General features: G+C 42.8%; 1 protein-coding gene across 1 annotated transcript in view; it reads left to right on the top strand.

The window, feature by feature from the left end:
- Nucleotides 1–19,904, top strand: part of PLXNB2 (plexin B2) — a 354,483-nt gene that overhangs the window by 182,341 nt on the left and 152,238 nt on the right. The gene's annotated exons all lie outside the window — the stretch shown is intronic.

The following is a 19,904-nucleotide window of genomic DNA, read 5'->3' as shown; positions in this document are numbered from 1 at the left end:
CTGGAATAGCACGCTTCCACCATTAACTTTGTAGCTGAAGACAAACAAATTGGGTATCTTGATCGCTGGCTTTCCAGTTCAGAGCAGTTTAAAGAAACATCTGAACAGAACTTGACGCAAAATACTACCTATAAGGTTCTGTATTTGGAGGAATTTCTTGGTTGTTTTTTTTTTTTTTTTTGCTATGTGATTTTTATAAATGTAATTAAAATTTAATTCAGAAGAAGAAAGGAAAGTTGTTTTTCCCTTATTTTAGGGGCCCTCAGTGTGTGCTTACATGGCTTGATGTAAGACAGGGACATGCGTTCTCTGTGGTTTAAAACAACAACAACCAAGAAATGTTTGAATACTGTGTTAAAATAAGCTGCATTCTGAGGCCTGAATAAATTATGCAGGCTAAGTGAGTATGCTATATATGCTTAACGTGAATCTTTCTGCTTCTGCTTGTTAGACTAAGGGCAAAGAGCTATGAAGTCGTTGCCACCCAACCACTAAAAATCCCCAGTTCCTTCCTTCCTGTGGCTGCCACAATTTATCCAGTTACTGCTCACATTTTTACACAATCTAAACTAGCAAGCTTCCATACCCCAGCCCTTGAATGCCATGTGGAATGGATCATACTTTGTCAGAGTCTGTCCCTATCTCCTATCCTGTACGGCTTAGGTGCTTTACCTTGCCATAGCACAAATTGCGTTTTGCTGGTTTGCCTCTCTAGTGCAGCCTTCATTTTCTGCTGTTGTTCTTCAAATTACCTTCCATTTACAATGATATCATCAAGTCCACCAGGCAAGAGCGGGCCCTTTAGATCTGCCAGCACCACTTCTATCAACTTTTGAAATGTCCCAGAACATTACTGTTGTGGGTTGGTCTTCAGGAGATACCTCTTCTTGCCAGTAGCTGCTTGCCAGATCCAAGGTAGAGAACCAATAGGCATTAGCAAGCAGATCTAAAATATATTCAGTCCCTGGGAAGAGGATGGGCATCTTTCGCAAGGGTATTGTTCAACCACAGATAGTCGAGACCACGGATACTCTGTTTGACACGAGCCATCACAGACCTGATCCCAGATAGTAGTCCTTTCCCATCCTCTCTCAGAAAGCAACTCTCCTCTTTTTAGGTCAGAGATACAGGTCACAACAGGGATCCCAATACTCTATGGTCCATTGCAATGTGTTATACTATCAGTCACGATGTCCACGTAGCTTTGACTTGGTTCTTATTCATTTATCATTACTCCCTGCTGTCTCCCGTTCAGTTCCCGTTTTCTGTCATCCCACCCCCTTCATAAAAACAACAACAACATCCGTTCAGTCCTCTGCTTATGCATGTCTTTTGTTAATTTAATTATGCAAGCTCACAGCTTTAAGCACAGGAGAAGTTGTCTTTATACTGAGAACTATACTGAGAACGTACCTTCAACTAGAGGGCCACAGCTCACTTGCAGATCGTGTTTATTGAATGTTATTGGCATGGCTGTCTTAACAGTATAGCTGATCAGCTTATTCATGATGCTCCCAGCACACTTTAAATATTGGATATCTGCATAGGGTTTTCTGCTATGATAACTCCGCAAGCTTTCTACAAGCCGCAAGGCACCTGTTCACTATTTGTGCACGTGGCACAATGGGAGACAGATTTCATAGAATCATAGAGTTGGAATAGACCACAAGGGCCATCGAGTCCAACCCCCTGCCAAGCAGGAAACACCATCAGAGCACTCCTGACATATGGTTGTCAAGCCTCTGCTTAAAGACCTCCAAAGAAGGAGACTCCACCACACTCCTTGGCAGCAAATTCCACTGTCGAACAGCTCTTACTGTCAGGAAGTTCTTCCTAATGTTTAGGTGGAATCTTCTTTCTTGTAGTTTGGATCCATTGCTCCGTGTCCGCTTCTCTGCAGCAGAAAACAGATTGTTTGAGGGCACAATCCACTTGATAACCATGTTGCTTGCATCCATTTCTCTCCCCACACACATACACACACACACACACCGGTATTGCTTCCATACTTCCCAGTAACGGAAAACCACGGGAAAATTCTGCTTAGTGATTAGTAACATCAGATGTTAGGGGAAGGGGAAAGGGACTGAATTGGCCTCTATATATACCATGGGAAGATGAACAGTTTCTCTCTCTCTCTCTCTCTCTCTTTTACTTTATTTCCTTATGGTTACTTATCACCATTACATCTTCAAACATTTTCCAGCCACCATGAGGTCATGTCACATATATGCAAAGCTGGCTTTCTCTGGAGTTCATGGTGCATGAAAGTGACTTGCTACCATATGTCGCCCACCCAATTCTGAAGCACGTTGAGATCAGCATACAGGCTTGTGAAATGTTGTGTAACGATTCCATTATTGTAGGCATTTGTGTAGAAAAGCATCCCCAGTTGCCTCTATTGCTGTTGTCTGCAGAGCTAGAATCATAGACACAGAATCATAGAAGGGACCACAAGGGTCATTTAGTCCAACCCCTTGCAGTGCAGGAATCTTTCCTTCAGCCAAAGAAATCCCATATCATCAGATCACATATATAGATATGTAGAGTAATGGAACACTAGCTTGTAGGTGCTGCTTGCAGACATCTTGTGAATCGGAAAGATTCAACGAAGTTAACATTGCATAAATTTGTCAGTGGTGTGTTCTTCTGAGACATGGGAAAGGAAGAATCTCTGAGCACACAGATTTTGATCCCATTTCAAGCAAAATTATGCACGAGTGGCTGAATTTTTAATCGTGTTTGACACACTGCTGCACTGTGTGTTTTTTTATGTAACAATGAAAATGGTTTTGAACCATAACACCTTGTTTGAACCTGTAATTTGTTTCTGACATATTCACACAAATGGAATGTTTAAAGGAAGAGAATTGGATGGATTGATCTTTAATTTGAGACTAGTTTGAAGATTACCATGTTGAAAAAAATAGGTTTGTTATATACATTCTTCAGGTATGACCCAGAAAAGAATTTTTAAACCTCACTTCTGTAATTCTCATTTTACACGTAGGGACCTGATTCAGCCATTATTCTAACCCGTTGTTTAGCATTATGCAGCCAAATAGACACAAGCGTCAGTCTTTGCAGCAGGGGGGAAAATAATCTAAACAGAAGAGGCATAGTTTCAGTGCAACTTTTGACCTGTTTCTTGGCCTGCTTGTAACACGGGTGAATTCCATAAATTCTGATGTGTAACATCTGAGCAGTTGGTCAAAATAAGAAATAGTAACAGTGGCAATTTCCAGGAAAATTCAAATAGTGCTCTGTACTGTTCAGGGACGCGGGTGGCGCTGTGGGTTAAACCACAGACCTAGGACTTGCCGATCAGAAGGTCAGCGGTTCGAATCCCCGCGACGGTGTGAGCTCCCGTTGTTCGGTCCCAGCTCCTGCCAACCTAGCAGTTCGAAAGCACAAAGTGCAAGTAGATAAATAGGTACCGCTCCGGCGGGAAGGTAAACGGCGTTTCCGTGTGCTGCTCTGGTTCGCCAGAAGCGGCTTGGTCATGCTGGCCACATGACCCGGAAGCTGTACATGACCCGGAAGCCAATAAAGCAAGATGAGCGCCGCAACCCCAGAGTCGGTCACGACTGGACCGAATGGTCAGGGGTCCCTTTACCTTTACTGTTCATTAGATAAGGATGCTCCACACATGCTCTGCATTCTCTGAACAGCCAACCATTTGCAAAACTGATGTTTCTGCTTCTATTATCCAACTCTCATGACAGACAAAAATAGTTTTCAGCAGTGCATCCATTGTAATAGGAGAGTACTTGAAGGAAGCTTTTTAAACACACGCACACACATTGGAATTTACGCATATCTTGGTAGTTATTGACCGAATGAGCGTGAGTGGAACAGCTGTAGTAGAAAATAATGCAATAATTGTAGACACATGTTGTGGATTTTCTGTCAAGGATTGTGAATAAACAGAGCAGTGGGCTCTTGTTGACTGAGAAGGACAAACTATAGGTTGCATGCGGGAGAGTATGAGCATGAAAAAGTAGTGGTTAATCATTCAGAGAGTTTCCCAAATATATCTAGCACCATATTATTTCCACTCAGAAGTGATAAACAGCTGCCACAATGTGTTCGAATTACTTTGAAATATTCAAAATCGGTAATATGGCGGCCGTGCAATCTATTCAGTCCTATCTCTCATTCACAGGGAAATAATTCCAGGAAGGTGAGAAATAGCACACATATAAAATATTTGGAGGCAAGAAGAGTGAAATGTGATAACAGTTAGACTGGATTCCAGTTTGAGTCCAGAGAAATGTACAGTGGTACCTCGGGTTAAGAACTTAATTCGTTCTGGAGGTCTATTCTTAACCTGAAACTGTTCTTAACCTGAAGCACCACTTTTGCTAATGGAGCCTCCTGCTGGAGCTGCACCACCACTGCATGATTTCTGTTCTCATCATGAAGCAAAGTTCTTAACCCAAGGTATTATTTCTGGGTTAGCGGAGTCTGTAACCTGACGCGTCTGTAACCCGAGGTACCACTGTATGTGTGTTTATTTTATTTTATTTTATTAAAAATCCATTTAAATGTACTCTAGATCTAGAACTCCATCCTTTCATTTCAGTTTTGTGTGTGTGTGCAATACAATTGTGGCAATTCCCCTTGCCCCAAGCCCGCCAACAAAATGCCCCAGACATTTCCTCAAAATAAGTGTGGTTCTCCCCCCCCCCCACCATGGGCTTCATGAACTGGTGGGAAAGCTTTACGCTGCCTACCCTAAGGTTCATGTGATGGTTTGTATACCTTGCTATACACCCTGATCAAATAACAAAAGAGTTTGTTCCACTGACTCTGATATTATTTCCACTAATTTAGTGGAAATAAAACCATGGTTAACTTCACTTGCGGGGGGAGGTTTTAAAAACAAACAAATGCTTGTACTATATCTGAAGTGTTTGTGTGCAGGATTACATGCACAATTTTTAACCTTAGCAGATAATCCAGAGCTATGTGCGGTCTAGTGCACAGAGTTGGGCCCCTGCAGATACTACGCTGTTACTTCAGTGAGGAAGCAATTTCTGCCTATGCAGCCCATTGCGTGCATTCAGCTCCTGCCTGCAGGGAAGCGAGGCTGCTCATGTGTGCTCCAGCACTTGCAAATAAAAGGTTTTAGAAAGGACCTTTTCAGCTAGCCTTATTATAGCGATGTGGTACTGACAGCATCTTAAAAAGCAGAGACATCACCTTGCCGACAAAGGTCCATATAGTTAAAGCTATGGTTTTACAGTAGTGATGTATGGAACTGAGAGCTGGACCATAAAGAAGGCTGATTGCCGAATAATTGATGCTTTTGAATTATGGTGCTGGAGGAGACTCTTGAGAGTCCCATGGACTGCAAGAAGATCAAACCTCTCCATTCTGAAGGAAATCAGCCCTGAGTGCTCACTGGAAGGACAGATCCTGAAGCTGAGGCTCCTATACTTTGGCCATCTCATGAGAAGAGAAGACTCTCTGGAAAAGACCCTGATGTTGGGAAAGATGGAGGGCACAAGGAGAAGGGGACGACAGAGGATGAGATGGTTGGACAGTGTTCTCGAAGCTACCAGCATGAGTCTGACCAAACTGCGGGAGGCAGTGAAAGACAGGAGTGCCTGGCGTGCTCTGGTCCATGGGGTCACGAAGAGTCAGACATGACGAAACGACTAAACAACAAGTACTGAATACCTTATGATGATGAGCCTTGTTCTGCATTCAGCCACAGGAACTATACCCCTTCAGGTGTCGAAATGAAGCTGTTTGCTCAGAATCACGAGACAAGCCATAAAGTATCACAGCCTGAAACCTTGGAAGGCATTTTCTCTCTCCCTGTGCCGGAGTTCAGAACCCTTTTAAATACGTGTGGGCAGAAAATTACTTCTGGTTGGCTCCACAAAAAGAGATTTCCACAACTATAGGCAGGTTCAGGGAAGACCTTCCTTTGAAGGTTTTTAGGCAACAATATACAGAAAGGTGCATGAAGGCAGGAGACAAAACCAGAGGCACTGACAGGTAAATTTATCTGCCTCTCACTGCTGGCAGGAGTTGCAAATTCTGGCTGCTACGCTTCCAGTTTCTTAGCTCAGTTCAGTCTCACGGTCAGCTCAATCAGCCTGGGTGTAGGTGACTTGTTTCTTTTGCTGCACCGCTTTTGGTAAATTTAATGAGTTGTGATATTTATTAGGCAATTGGACGTGTTGAATATGCAGTTTCCTCAAATGGCCTGTAGTAACACATTAAATGTGTGTCTCTAAAAGTACTCTGATGCCTTGTAAACAGGAATTGTAGCTTGTTTGCTTTCCAGCGTAAAATTGTAGCATTGGTTTCCCCTCCTGACCCCACCCCTTCTTCGGACTGGGCTCACTGCTGCATATTCTCCCTCCTCCCTCCTCCCCTTTTTTTCTTTTTTTGCTTTTCGTTTGCAGTAAAGGTGGGAAACAAAACCACAGCAAAAATAGGTATGTCAGCTAAGAGGACTTGCCACATAAGCAAGAAAAAACCTGGGACACAAAGGCATGTCAACTTAATTGACCAGTACACTGGCTGACATTGTTGTCTAGATTTCAGATTTAGAGGAATTAAATGCTGTTTGCCTCTGGCCCAACTTGGAATGGATCTGCTCCAGCTGGTAACAAAGCCACGAGACAGAAGGGCTTGTGAACTCGTCCTTAATTAACTAGGGCATTTTCTTTCAATCCTACAGGTGATTAAGAAACTGCTGTACACCAGGTAACACTACTTATCTCTCTAGTGTATTCTGATTGGCAGTCGCTCCGCAGAGTAAGCCCTCAATTTATAGTCAAAACACATCACGGGTTCAAAGGCAGGTGGGAAAGTCTTTTTTTCCCAGACACCCACCTCTTTTCTGCCTCTTTTTAAATTTTTTAACTTTTAATTTTGCCAAGCACATAAGGCTGAATGTGCACAAGTTAAATGTACATCAGTTGTGGGTTCACTGTATTGTATAGTAGTACTGTATTGGCAGAATCTGTTGACACAAGCTCTGAAGCAGCATTTTATCTTTTGCATAAATGTTTTATCGAAACTTCTCATCATATAATACAATGAAAAACAAATTAATCTGAACAAATTAATCTAAATAATTTTATTTTTTTTAAAAAAAGGGAACAAAGAGAAAGAAGGGGAAGGAAATACAATAGGTGGATCTTAACCCTTGTCTCACACAAAAGGGGATGCACCCCTCCAGCTCTCCAAATGATAAGCAAAAAGCAAAGTAGATAACGGAAGAAGGAAAAATAAAATAAAGCAGCATATAAAAATACGCTATATTTCTGGCCAGGCAAATGTCCCACTTGAATAATCAAGTGGGAGTAAATACAATTAAAAAAATTCAGATTCTGTGAAAGAGAGCAGCTGGCCAATTACAAGTTATAGGAAAGGCAAAAAGTGGTTAGCTTGGCTTTTTAATGACCCGTGTAAGTAATCCTCACCATTTTAAGCTTGTTTAGAATGCCACTTTCAAGACATCTCATGATCACATGCACTGTGCATGTTATTTATTATTTACTATCCATGGGAATTATAAGAACTGAATGCGCAGAATTTTGAATGCACAGAATCTCTTAACACACCTTTTGAATGAAATCTGCCCCCTCCCCCCATTCTTCAAAACAGTTGGATTTTCAACAGGAACTGTGTTCTGTACCTTGACCAGCCGTATTTCCCTACATTTACTTGCCTCTAGTCTTAAACCTGGAACTTCTTAAATGTGTGCTTTCCAAAGAATTGCTTAGCATATTAAAATTACAAGGCCCAGTTTTGAAGTAACATGGTCATGGATCTTACTTGGCAGTGAAAATGTGAACTCCAGAAAGAATCCTAGGCTAGGCCTAATTTAAACATGAAGGTAGTCAAGTGGCGATCACTCGTTTGTTGTTATATTTCACATGCTCTGTTTCCAGTTTTAGTTGAGTTTCTATCCTCTAGAGCCACAGCATCAGTATGCCAACCTACTGTTCATCTTTCCTATTCATGCATAAGGACCAGAAGCTTAATGTAAACAGAAAGCCAGCCATGAAAAATATAGCACATGGACATTCTTCAGTGCAACTCGATTAACGTTGTGAATTAGGCCTCATGTTGTGTTGGAAGCCTGAGTTATTGAGAGTTCTTTCGCTCTAATTTCAATGGTTGTGTAATTAGACTATTGACAGCTAACTTACTCTTCAACTAGACAGGGCTGTGTTGTTGATTTCATTTCGGTGGGATCCATAAGATGCATAATGATGCAAACCACTTGTCATTAAGGTGGCTGGAGGTGATGTCGAAATAATACAGACAAAATTAAAATAATTAGGCTTGTTACAAAATATTTTCAATATATACTTCTATTATTTCTTGGGATTCAAACTTATGAATGAAATAAAAGTAGGCGTTGCATATGTGGGTGATCAGTCTGTGTTGTTGAACGTTATCTCTCAAATTTACAGACATGGTCTATTGTATTGTCTGACTGTTTACATCCAGTTTGCTTTGTTCACGTGCTGTTGTTGCCATTGGATCCCATTTGTGTAGCACCCTCTGGCCTGGTTCTCACATCACATAAAATTATAGTTAAAAAGTCTTCAGTCGCCGCCTCACCTACTGCACCACCAGCAATCAAGCCCAAGTATGGCTTGCCATGATGTCTCAACCCAGACTTGTAGTTTGTTTCCTCCAAACAAACAAGTAAGTTAGCACCGTATTTTTCCGTGTATAAGACGCCCCCATGTATAAGACACCGCCTATTTTGGGGAACTAAATTTGAAGAAAATGAGGGGAGATGGCTCAAAGTTGTTGAGCTTTTTAAAGGGGGAATTGCACATGTGCCATCACCCCAGCAGGGCCATTGCTAGGTATTGGCTAAGTGGACAGCCGCTCCCCCCACGCCACTGCGGGCAGGAAACTCCCTAGAGCTCGGGCCGCCAACCAGCTGGCTGGTGGCGCACAGCTTCGTCCCCACGCTGCTGCGGGAAACCCTACCTAGAGTGCGCATCTCCCGCAGCAGCATGGAGAGGAGTTGCGCGCCTGCCAGTCAACTGGCTGGCGGGCACAGCTTCCTCCCCATGCCACTATCCGTGTATAGGACGGCCCCAGTTTTTTGACATGATTTTTGAGTAAAAAAAACCTCGTCTAATACACACAAAAATATAGCAACTGCTTGTGGTTGGCTTGGAGAGATACAAAGCTTAGACCTGAGTTTGAAGGTGACTCTGGTTTGTTTCTTGGTGGTTTCCAAGGGAAAGAGAGGAGTGGGAACGTTTTGAGCAGCATGCACCCCACTCATTGACATTAAACCAAAGTCTTTCAACTTGGTTTTCTGTCACGTGCAAACTGTACCCCTGTATCTGTGGATGGTGGGCTGTTCTTGGTCAGTAATCCTCACCATTTTAAGCTTGTTTAGAATTGCCACTTTCAAGACATGTCATGATCACACGAGAGCCAGTGTGGTGTAGTGGTTAAGAGCCGTAGTCTCGTAATCTGGTGAACCGGGTTCGCGTCTCTGCTCCTCCACATGCAGCTGCTGGGTGACCTTGGGCTAGTCACACTTCTCTGAAGCCTCTCAGCCTCACTCACCTCACAGAGTGTTTGTTGTGCGGGGGGAAGTGAAAGGAGAATGTTAGCCGCTTTGAGACTCCTTTGGGTAGTGATAAAGCGGGATATCAAATCCAAACTACTACTCCTCTTCTTCTTCATATGCAGTTTTCATGTTATTTGTTATTTACTGACATGGGAATTATAAGAACTCTTTATCAAAACTACATGGTTATGCTTTGTGCAGTTTAGGAGAGGGGTGTCTCATATATGATATTTGAATGCACAGAATATCTAACACATCTTTTGAATGCAATCTGCCAGCCCCCCTCTTCAACATAAAAAATTTCTATCCAAGACCATATCCAGAATTTGTTGCTATTATTAAATCTTGGCAACACCCCAGCTCTTTATCCCCCCCCCCCAGTCCATGTGAGAATTGTGATTCAGAAGTGAGCACATGTCTCCTATGTGTACTTAGGATGTTTCTCAGAGTTTTCTTTTCAGAAGTTGGCTCCACAGAAGCTCTGCTCTTTAAACTCTTAAGTTAAAGCAGTCTGGGGATTCATCACGAGACCTTTTAGAAGGGGGTTATGTTGCCAATGTACACTTGCACTAAGACAGGCTCAGATGTATTCGGCTTTTCTCTGGATGACCACCAAGATAAACAGGATGTGTTCAGCTTGCTAGTGCACAAGGAGCAAAGAGTGCTTTTTCAAATGCAAATGTTTTTAGTATTGCACCTTTGCCCTGTTTGCATGCTCGATGAAATTTAACTCTGGAGTAATTTGGCATCCTGTGAGAATTTCAGTAAGGGATAGCGAGATGGCAAAGCTTTGTTGATCTTGCTTCCCCCCCCCCTCCCCCCGGCACTCCCCCAAACATGCTAAAATAATGGATGTTGTAAAATGGGTTTTCCAGACCCGGAAATGCGGAATCGTATAGTGTTCTCCTTTTGTGCAGTCCAGTTGCTTTAAACAATCACTCAAGTCAGAAAATTCTCTGGCAGAAATCCCCACAAACATGCTGAAGTTGGTTTATGTATGTAACAACAGCAGCTAGGACTCTGTATGCACAGAAATGGAAGGAAGAAGTACGGTAGTTCCAACAAAAGAATGGAAAAGTAAGATAATGGACTGTGCAGAACTGGCAAAATTAACAGCAGAAAAATAAGAGTTATAAGAAATACAGTGGTACCTCGGGTTAAGAACTTAATTTGTTCTGAAGGTCTGTTCTTAACCTGAAACTGTTCTTAACCTGAGGTACTACTTTAGCTAAAGGGGCCTCCTGCTGCCGCTGTGCCGCCACCATGTGATTTCTGTCTCATCCTGAGGTAAAGTTCTTAACCTGAGGTACTACTTCCGGGTTAGCGGAGTCTGTAACCTGAAGCTTTTGTAACCCGAAGCGTTTGTAACCCAACGTATCACTGTATTACAGTATGATGAACTTGCAAGCGAGATTTGAGCTATGAGCAACAGATGTAATTAGATTATAATATTGTGGTTATGATTTGATACCTAGAAGATAGGGTGCAGCATAAGGGAAGAAACAACTCCATGGAAAAAAGGGGGTGGGAAGTAATAAAAAAAAGAGAGAAAAGAATGACATTGTGTTTTGATTTTATATGTTAAAAATGTTAAAACTTAATAAAATATAATTTTTAAAAAAGAAAGAAAATTTTATGGGATTACCTCTTTAAAAGTAAATTTATTAAATCTATTTCGTCCTTTACTTATCAGCACTTTGGGTTATCTGTTGGCCCCTTCAGTATTCAGCTTATGAACCACCACCATAGGAACGGTGACCTCATAACAGTGTTTTTCCACAGCATTAGGGATTGGGCCAGACTGCCTTGAAGTCCCATTTTTTCTGGCTGCGTTATGGGCCATTGGCCTTTCCTTTTTCTCTTCTAGTACTGCTGTTTAATCTGTTGTTTGATGTGAACAGGTGTGGACCCAAAAGATTGTAATTATAGATCAGAACAGATTATAGTAACATGGCGAGTTTGTTTTGAGTATGCCATCTTCATTTGCTTCTGCTTGCTATTGAATATGAAACAGTGCCTGGAGCTTAAAACTGTCACTTCTACGCTGTTCGTATGAGCACATTTTTAAAAAGACGCGTCTTGTTTTTTATTTGATGAACATTTCAAAAATTAGTGTATGTATGTTAAAACCAAATGACTTAACACAAATCAGTGTCCCGTTTAATGTTCTTTATTCCCGAGTTTCATAGAAATATTATTAATAAAACACACACCGTGAGTTGCTTTCAGGACAAACTATAGTCTGTAACAATGCCTCGCGGTTCTGTTTGCTTGCCTTCTCCACCAGAGCTGCTTTATCAGTGCAGACTGAAAAGGGCAGGATAGCAAAAATCTGTGTTTTGGTAACCTGCAGCCTTCTATCGAAGAGCCCCACGAATAAGTGAAAACCATGTAAGCAGAGAGCACCCTTTAAATGGCTGCTCTGGGGCTGGCTGGGCGATGGGTGGAAAAGCAGCGGCGGCACCACGCACCAGGACAAACATATTTCTCATTGTACGCAATGCTATGTTCCCTAAAAATACACAAAAGCCCAGTCCTTGCAGCAAGATCCTAAAAAGTATACTTAGGGTTCCATCACTCATTAGTTTATTGCATTTCTTTTCATAACTTCTCCCCCCCCCCCCCAAGCTTACTTGCATTTCAGCGCCCCTGCATAAAATGAAGACTTTCCAACCGGGCCAACACACAGGTGTATTGGGCAGTTGGCACGATCCATCGTTGTTGGCAACAGCTGGTTTTTCTTTGTTACACTATTGCACTCTGGCGCTGTGTTTCTGAAGAAGATTGTGGATTAGGGCTGTTGCTAGAACTGAAATCCTCAGGTTGCACCTAAAATGAAGTGACTGAGCCTTGTTAAATTGGTGCTCCTGCCTTGCCTTACCCTGGAAATATGAATACAGTGGTACCTCGCAAGACGAATGCCTCGCAAGACGGAAAACTCGCAAGACGAAAGGGTTTTTGGTTTTTTGAGTTGCTTCGCAAGACGATTTTCCCTATGGGCTTGCTTCGCAAGACGGAAACATCTTGCAAGTTTGTTTCCTTTTTCTTAAAACCGTTAATACAGTTGCGACTTGACTTCGAGGAGCAACTCATAGCACGCGGTGTGGTAGCCTTTTTTGAGGTTTTTGAAGACTTTGGTGATTTTTGAAGCTTTTCCAAAACTTTTCCGACACCGTGCTTCGCAAGACGAAAAAATCGCAAGACGAAAAAACTTGCGGAACGAATTAATTTCGTCTTGCGAGGCACCACTGTATATCGGCATGAGGTGCAGATTGGTCTAAAATGCAAACTGCTTCAGTGCAGGTATCATTAAAATGTATTTCTGTGAGTAAATCCTGTAAATGAGATTACCCTGTAATTTCACTGGGGGGTAGGATAGGGGTTCCTTTCACTTTTATATCTGATGGAGTAGTTATTTTATGTCCCTTAATGAAGACTACGCCACGGCTGTTAAGTGCAGCTGCCAAGAATGATCAGAACCTACCCAACTTGTGCATCATCTTGAAGGCTGCTGAACATTGCTTCATAAATAAAACACCATTTCTGAAGGATGCAGGAGACCAAGTGCCATAATATTATCCCTGTCTCTCTCCATCCTTGTCAGTGCTAGCCCTAGTAGGGCTTTCAATAATAAATGTGTGGCTGGTCCGTGATAAAGACAGGAATGACTACATGTGTAGAAAGAGCTGGAAATAAGGGGACCCTTGAATGGCAGCTCTCTTGTTTTGTAAGCAGGAGTAGTTTCAAACAAGCCAACCATGTATGAGATATGTCAGGGGGTTTTTTAGGGTGGTTGACAAAACATCTGGGAATGCTCTTTGAGCGTGCTTCTTGGAGGAGTGCTTATCACCAGAGTTTAGAGCACTGTGACTGTTGAAAAGCTGTCTTTCACATTGAAGAGTAGGATGGTAATAATGCAGTTTTGAAAGAGACAAAATGCTGTTGGTGGATCTCCTGGAAGATACCTACAGAAATGCTGGCTATCAGAAAGCTTGCAAAAATAATTGGTCCATTTGCAAGAAATACTGGGTTGTTTTTCAAAGGAGCAATAAAGTGAATGTTCCATCAGAGAATGGTCATGAACTTAAAATGAACTTTACTCTATGTATGTAGTTATGTGGTGAATAATTGGGGTGAAAGGTAAAGAGTTATGTAAAAGGAACCAAACAGGTACGGTCACATTTTTAAGCAGCCCTTTCTATATAAATAAAATACATGTTGCCCTAATGCTTGAATTGTAACCAGAGGGTTTTGTTTTGTAAAAAGAAAAGAATTGTTGTTTTCATGCCTGTGATCTGGGCATTGAGGATGTATTATACGAAACTGGACATTTGAGAACTGTAACTGAATGTGGACTTGCATTGAGTTCAGGATTCCATGGGATATTTGCATCTGCAAATTTTGAGTAAAACCAGGGTCCAGTTGCTTTGGCCAGCTTTGTCTTGCTTCCTTTTCAAACCCCGGGGAAAGATACAAATCCTCATAACTGAGAGCATGGTGAGCTTCAGAAATGTAGGCTGAGGAGAAGGGTCCGTCCTCTCCTGCTAACTTTAGAATTGCTCCACGCACCTGAAAACAGCTCAGCTCTGTGTGCAAATTCCCGTACTCTAAGCTGTGCAGGAGAGCAGAGGAGTTGGAAAAACGCTCAAAATAATTCAGTGGCCAGCATGATCTGAAGAAGTGTGAGAAGAGGGCCGTTTCTGTGCACAGAATTGTATCATGTGAGACAAGTCACAGTTCCTCAAAATCATTGTGCCATCCAGCAGCATATTTTGGTGCTGATGCTTTAGATAGAGGGTTTGTTGAACTCTGCCATATCCCTTCAGCTCTTGCAGTGGGAAATCTTGGGTCATTTTGTATGCCCAAAGCCCTTTTTCTGCATTTGTCCATTGTATGTGTAGTGAGCAGAAAGGGATTGTGTCCACCAGTCATGCCTGTAGACCCTTCGTATGTACAGGTTCACATACATAGAGTTTCCTTTCAGGGAGTCTACAGAAGTGCAGATTACAGGGCTGGATTCAGAAGATGCCTCTGTTTCTTCATAATAATAATAATAATAATAATAATAATAATAATAATAATAATATCTTTATTGTCATTGCCCCCTCTCGGGGACAACGAAATTACTTGAAAGACTGGAAGGAATGCCTGAGGAGGCTGGAGAGAATCTGTGTTCCTTCTAGTTTGTGGGTTTCATTTCCATTCTCTGAGTTCTTTTGTAAACCCTCCCCCTTGTTTTACATGGCTTTCTATAAATATTTGGAGGTTATGTAAAACATTTATTTCTCTCCTCCAAATTAATTTGCAAATGTTAACTTGTCGGCATAGATGGCTTGGTGTTTGAATACACGTTTTTAATTCACTGGATTAAGAGGAACATGGTTGCAAAGGGCAAAGCAGACTTTCTGCAGTCACTGGAGCTGAATTTCAGCTGTATAAAATGTAAGTTGAATAATCGTATTGATAGCACTGTATGCAAACAGCAGAGGTGTATTTTCCAAACATTCTGTTGAAATGCAGCATAGTGTAATCGAAGTCCTTTCCTCGCCTCCCGTTGTTCATGGACTGAAGGCATAAGAGGGAAGCAGATTGCTTCCTCTGACCCCATCCCGAACCTCCATGCAGAAGAAGGCATGAAAAGGGGCTCTGTGCCCATTTCATGCATATAGCTGTTACAAACCTTTGGTGGCACTGGATTCCCATGTGTTCATGCCCTTTCATGTTGTTGTTGTTTAGTCGTTTAGTCGTGTCTGACACTTCGTGACCCCATGGACCAGAGCACGCCAGGCACTCCTGTCTTCCACTGCCTCCCGCAGTTTAGTCAAACTCATGCTGGTAGCTTCAAGAACACTATCCAACCATCTCGTCCTCTGCCGTCCCCTTCTCCTTGTGCCTTCCATCTTTCCCAACATCAGGGTCTTTTCCATGGAGTCTTCTCTTCTCATGAGGTAGCCAAAGTATTGGAGTCTCATAGCTTCATGAAGCTTCATAGCTATGAAGCCCTTTCATAGCTTCAGCTAAATGCATAAAGTTCAGAGGCAAAACCAATGTGTGTCTCCTGTTGCTCCCTGACTAAATGCATGGAGAGAAATGGAGAAGAGGGCTTGGCTGTTGAAATCTGGAGGGGTGCTTAAGTTCAAATCCACACTTGTCGAGGACAATCAGCGTAAGTTTAATGCCAGGTGGAGAAACCCTGTAAAGTATATTAATTCCATAATCTGCTTGACAGAAGAGCAGGAAACAAATGCCATAAGCAAACAAGTAAAATTTCAATTCCATGACTGGGGAAACGGAGGAAGTGGCTAATTCCAAAATTTATGTGAGTGATACTAGGGTTTCATATTGTCATTGGCTCCACAATCTAATCTACTTGACCAGTGATGTATGTACCTTCGTAATGTTTCTTTCTTTCGTTAATATTTCCCTTAACTTCATGCAGCTGCCATCCACTCTATTTCTTAGCCATGCATTTTCAGAAATAACCTCTCCCCAAATTGCTTTTTTTTCTCTCCATTGGTGTCATTTATCTGTCCTGCCCCAGTTTGCTCTGAGTTTTGAGTTGATTTCTCAGGGGATCAACATTCTGGAGATCACCATGGCAACATTTAGAAAAATGTATGCTGCAGACTCGAAGCTTCCTTGCTGTTATCCCTGTGAGAGCTCTTGATTATCTGTGGGCTAATGGAGGTGGGAAGGAGGAAGAGGGGGTTAAAGGTAAGCTAAGTGTGCCTTGCATATTTGCATGCAGATTTGGAAGACTCTGCCACTACTACTGCTGCTGCTGCTGCTGCTGTAAGCCAAAGATCAGCATAGACATGATGAGCTATGGGTAGGGTGGTATGGAGCTTTGGGTCTAGGAACTCACTCAGCATCCTATGAGTGTATGGTGGGACTTTAAAGAACAATGTCTCTCCCAAAGTACTTAGTAAAAAATGGGGGGGGGGAGGCTTTTAAAATAATCTATTCATTTTCAAAATATACTAAGCGAAATGTATTTTTAAAAATACACCCAGTGAATGTGTATGTGTGTGTGTATATATATATATATATATATGCTTTCGTAGATTTTCACGGGTACAGGAATGCAGGTTTTGGTGTCCTCGGGTGTCTTCCCATGTAAAAGTTGGGGTGTCTAGGCGACGTTTCGACGAGGTCTCACTCGTCATCTTCAGGCTGGTGCTTTCGGCTTCTTGTTACTGGAACAGAGCAGGATCTCAGTGTTTGAGTTCCTATAAATACTGTTGAGGAGGTGTGGTGTATAGCCTCCAATGTTCTGGGCAGAGAGGAAGTTCCCAGGCTAGTGTGCCTTTTCTTCTTTTGTTCCTTAATTGCTTGAGGGATATCTTGAGTGATTTCTTGAGTGATATCCTGAGTACCACTTAGGTGGGTCATTAGGTGTGGATTAGTTGCTAAAGCCTTTGTGTCTTGACCTCTTGAACTTTGTGAAGAGTTTTTCTGAGAAGATGGCTGTACTGCACTTAGTTGTGCTCTGGCTTGGCTTCGTGTATAGGGGCGAGCTGTGGTTTTGTGGCCTGTGCCGGGATTGCAGGGGGGTGCAGCATCCGGAGGTGCCACCATGGTTTGGCTACTGGATGGTGTCTGTAATTTATCTGTGGAGAGGGTCTGGGTTTGGGTCTGGTGTGGTTGATTGGTGATGGCGTTATGTGTGCCTCTGGATCTGGTGTCAGTTTTTGTGGGGAGGGCTAATTTCCAGATGTCTGGCAAGCGGGATGTGTCGTCACGCTTGTTCATGTTGTGAGGGTGTTTCTCTATCTCGATGGCTTCCATGATTATTCTCTTGTGGTGATGTTCCATGTTAGAGAGCAATTTGGAATCTGCAAAATTAATTTCGTGTCCTGTTTCTTTCATGTGTTGGAAAAGAGAGGAAGTTTTTTCTTCTTTTTTGACGGCATTCTTGTGTTCTGCGATACGTGCATTTATTCGTCTGTTTGTTTGTCCAATGTACGTGGCTGGGCAGACTTTGCAGGGTATTTCATAGACCCCTTGGTTTTCCAACTGGATTTTATCCTTGGGGTTTCTGAGGATATTGGCTATTTTTTGGTTGGCGCAAAAGGCTGTTTTGATATTGTGTTTATGGAGGATTTTGCTAATTTTATCTGTAGTGCCCTTGATATAAGGAAGGAGGGCCATGCCATTGTTTTCTTCTGTGTCTTGGTTTTTGGGGGGTGTTTCTTTTTGGATTAGCTTCGTAACCCTGTTTTGCTGGTATCCATTGGCAATTAACACATTTGAGAGATTCTGTAACTCAGTTGTCAAGTGGTCTTTGTCAGCCAGGCGTTTGGTTCTGGAGATGAGAGTCTTGGCTACGGAGTTTATTTGTGCAGGGTGGTGGTGTGATTGTGCATGTAAGTAGCGGTTGGTGTGTGTTTTTTTCCGGTAGATAGTGTGTCCTAGGGAGCCATCAGGTTTTTTGTAGATTAGGACGTCAAGGAAGGGAAGTTGGTTGTTGGCTTCTATTTCCATAGTGAATTGTATTTTGGGGTGTAGGCTGTTGAGATGTGTGAGGAAGCTGTCCAGTTTTTCCTTCCCGTGTGGCCAAATTACAAAGGTGTCGTCAACATATCTGAGCCAAAGTTTGGGTTTGTGTTCTGACTTGTCTAAAGCATTGGTTTCAAAGTGTTCCATGTACAGGTTTGCGATGACCGGTGAGAGGGGTGATCCCATAGGTGCTCCTTCTATCTGTTTGTATCTTTGTCCATTGTGGATGAAGTACGTGTTGGTTAGGCAGTGGTTGGTCAGGTCCAAGATGTATTCGGGATCACCGAATGTATATATATATGAGAGAAGTCAAGTGCTGAAAAATTTAAGTTGTGACAGTTGAGCAAAATATAGTTCCACTAGTATGTCGAGCTGAGTTATGCTCCCCAAATGGAAGGAACAAAGAGTTCAGTAAAGGCCTTAGTGGGTATGTCAAGAAAATAATGTAGACTGCAGTTCTACATGCACTTAAGTGTGCACAAGTCTCCTTGATTTTATTACTGTGTTAAAAATTCTAAATTGTGCAATTGTATAAATCACGCAATCTGGCAACTTTGCACAAGCATCTCTGGCCTTGCTTTATTTTGGCTTGCAATATTCATTCCAATCTGAGCTCTTTTTGCACGACTTAAAACCTTTTCTCATAACACACAAACACATACACACACACATGGAGAAAGCACAGTGGGGCTTGAGACTCTCTAAGCAGGGGCACTCTGAGATGTTTAGGCACCTGAGGCACAATGCCCCCCTCTGCCCCCACGATGGGAGAAGCCCTCACCAAACCTTGCCAGCCCATGACAAGTGCTTTCTGGAGCTCTCTGCCCAGAAGCAAAGCTGGGCAGTGGAACATCCTCCCTTCTCGCCAACTCAGTGATGTGGGGAGACAGTCGATAGAGCTTTGCTTACCCCTAGGGGTAGAGGAAACCAACAGCAAAGTTGTGCTGTGCTGCTGCACCACCACTTTTCTGGGTTGCTTCTGTGGTGGTGGTTTGGGCAAGGCCCTCACGGGAACACTGTTTATTTTTGTTTCCACCGCCTGAGGCAGCTGCCTCACCCTGCGTTATGTGTGGACTAGCTTTGATTCTAGGACTGGAGGGCAACCCACAGGGCCACAGTGCGAGAAGCAATGGGCGGAAAGAGCTGGCCAAATATTCTTATCACATCTACAATTTAAGCTTGATTCACCGATGTAAGGTTATGGGAGTTGTGGATGAATGCATAATGGCAATCAACACATAGTTGAACTGCTGTGGTGGATCGAGAATGGCTTGTTGCTTGCTACCCTTGGAAAGTTCCTACAAATTGGCATGCAGTTTCTAATTGCGCAGCCCATTTGCATGGTTTCTGATGTGTCATTGCAATTGTAATTTGCTCGGACACAGAGGAATATGGAACAGTGGCGTAGCGTGGGGGTGCAGGGGGGGCCGGCTGCACCGGGCGCAACATCTGGGGTTAGGGCAAATCCACGGGTTAGGGGGCGCAAATCCATGGGTTAGGGGGCGCAAATTACTTGCTTTGCCCCGGGTGCTGACAACCCACACTACGCCACTGATATGGAAGAAGAAGGAGGAGGAGGAGGAGGAGGAGGAGGAGGGGGAGAATTTATACCCCCACCCATCTGGCTGGGTTTCCCCAGCCACTATGGGCAGCTCCCAACAAAATATTAAAAACATGATAAAACATCAACCATTAAAAACATCCCAAAGCAGTTCAACTATGTGTTGATTGCCATTATGCATTCAGATGTCTTCTAAAAGTCAGATAGTTGTTTATTTCCTTGACATCTGATGGGAGGGCATTCCACAGGGCCAAGAAGGCCTTCTGC

This window comes from Podarcis muralis, chromosome 10, assembly GCF_964188315.1.
Source record: "Podarcis muralis chromosome 10, rPodMur119.hap1.1, whole genome shotgun sequence".
In the NCBI taxonomy this organism is placed as follows: Eukaryota; Metazoa; Chordata; class Lepidosauria; order Squamata; family Lacertidae; genus Podarcis; species Podarcis muralis.
This window is presented reverse-complemented; position numbering and strand designations above follow the sequence as displayed.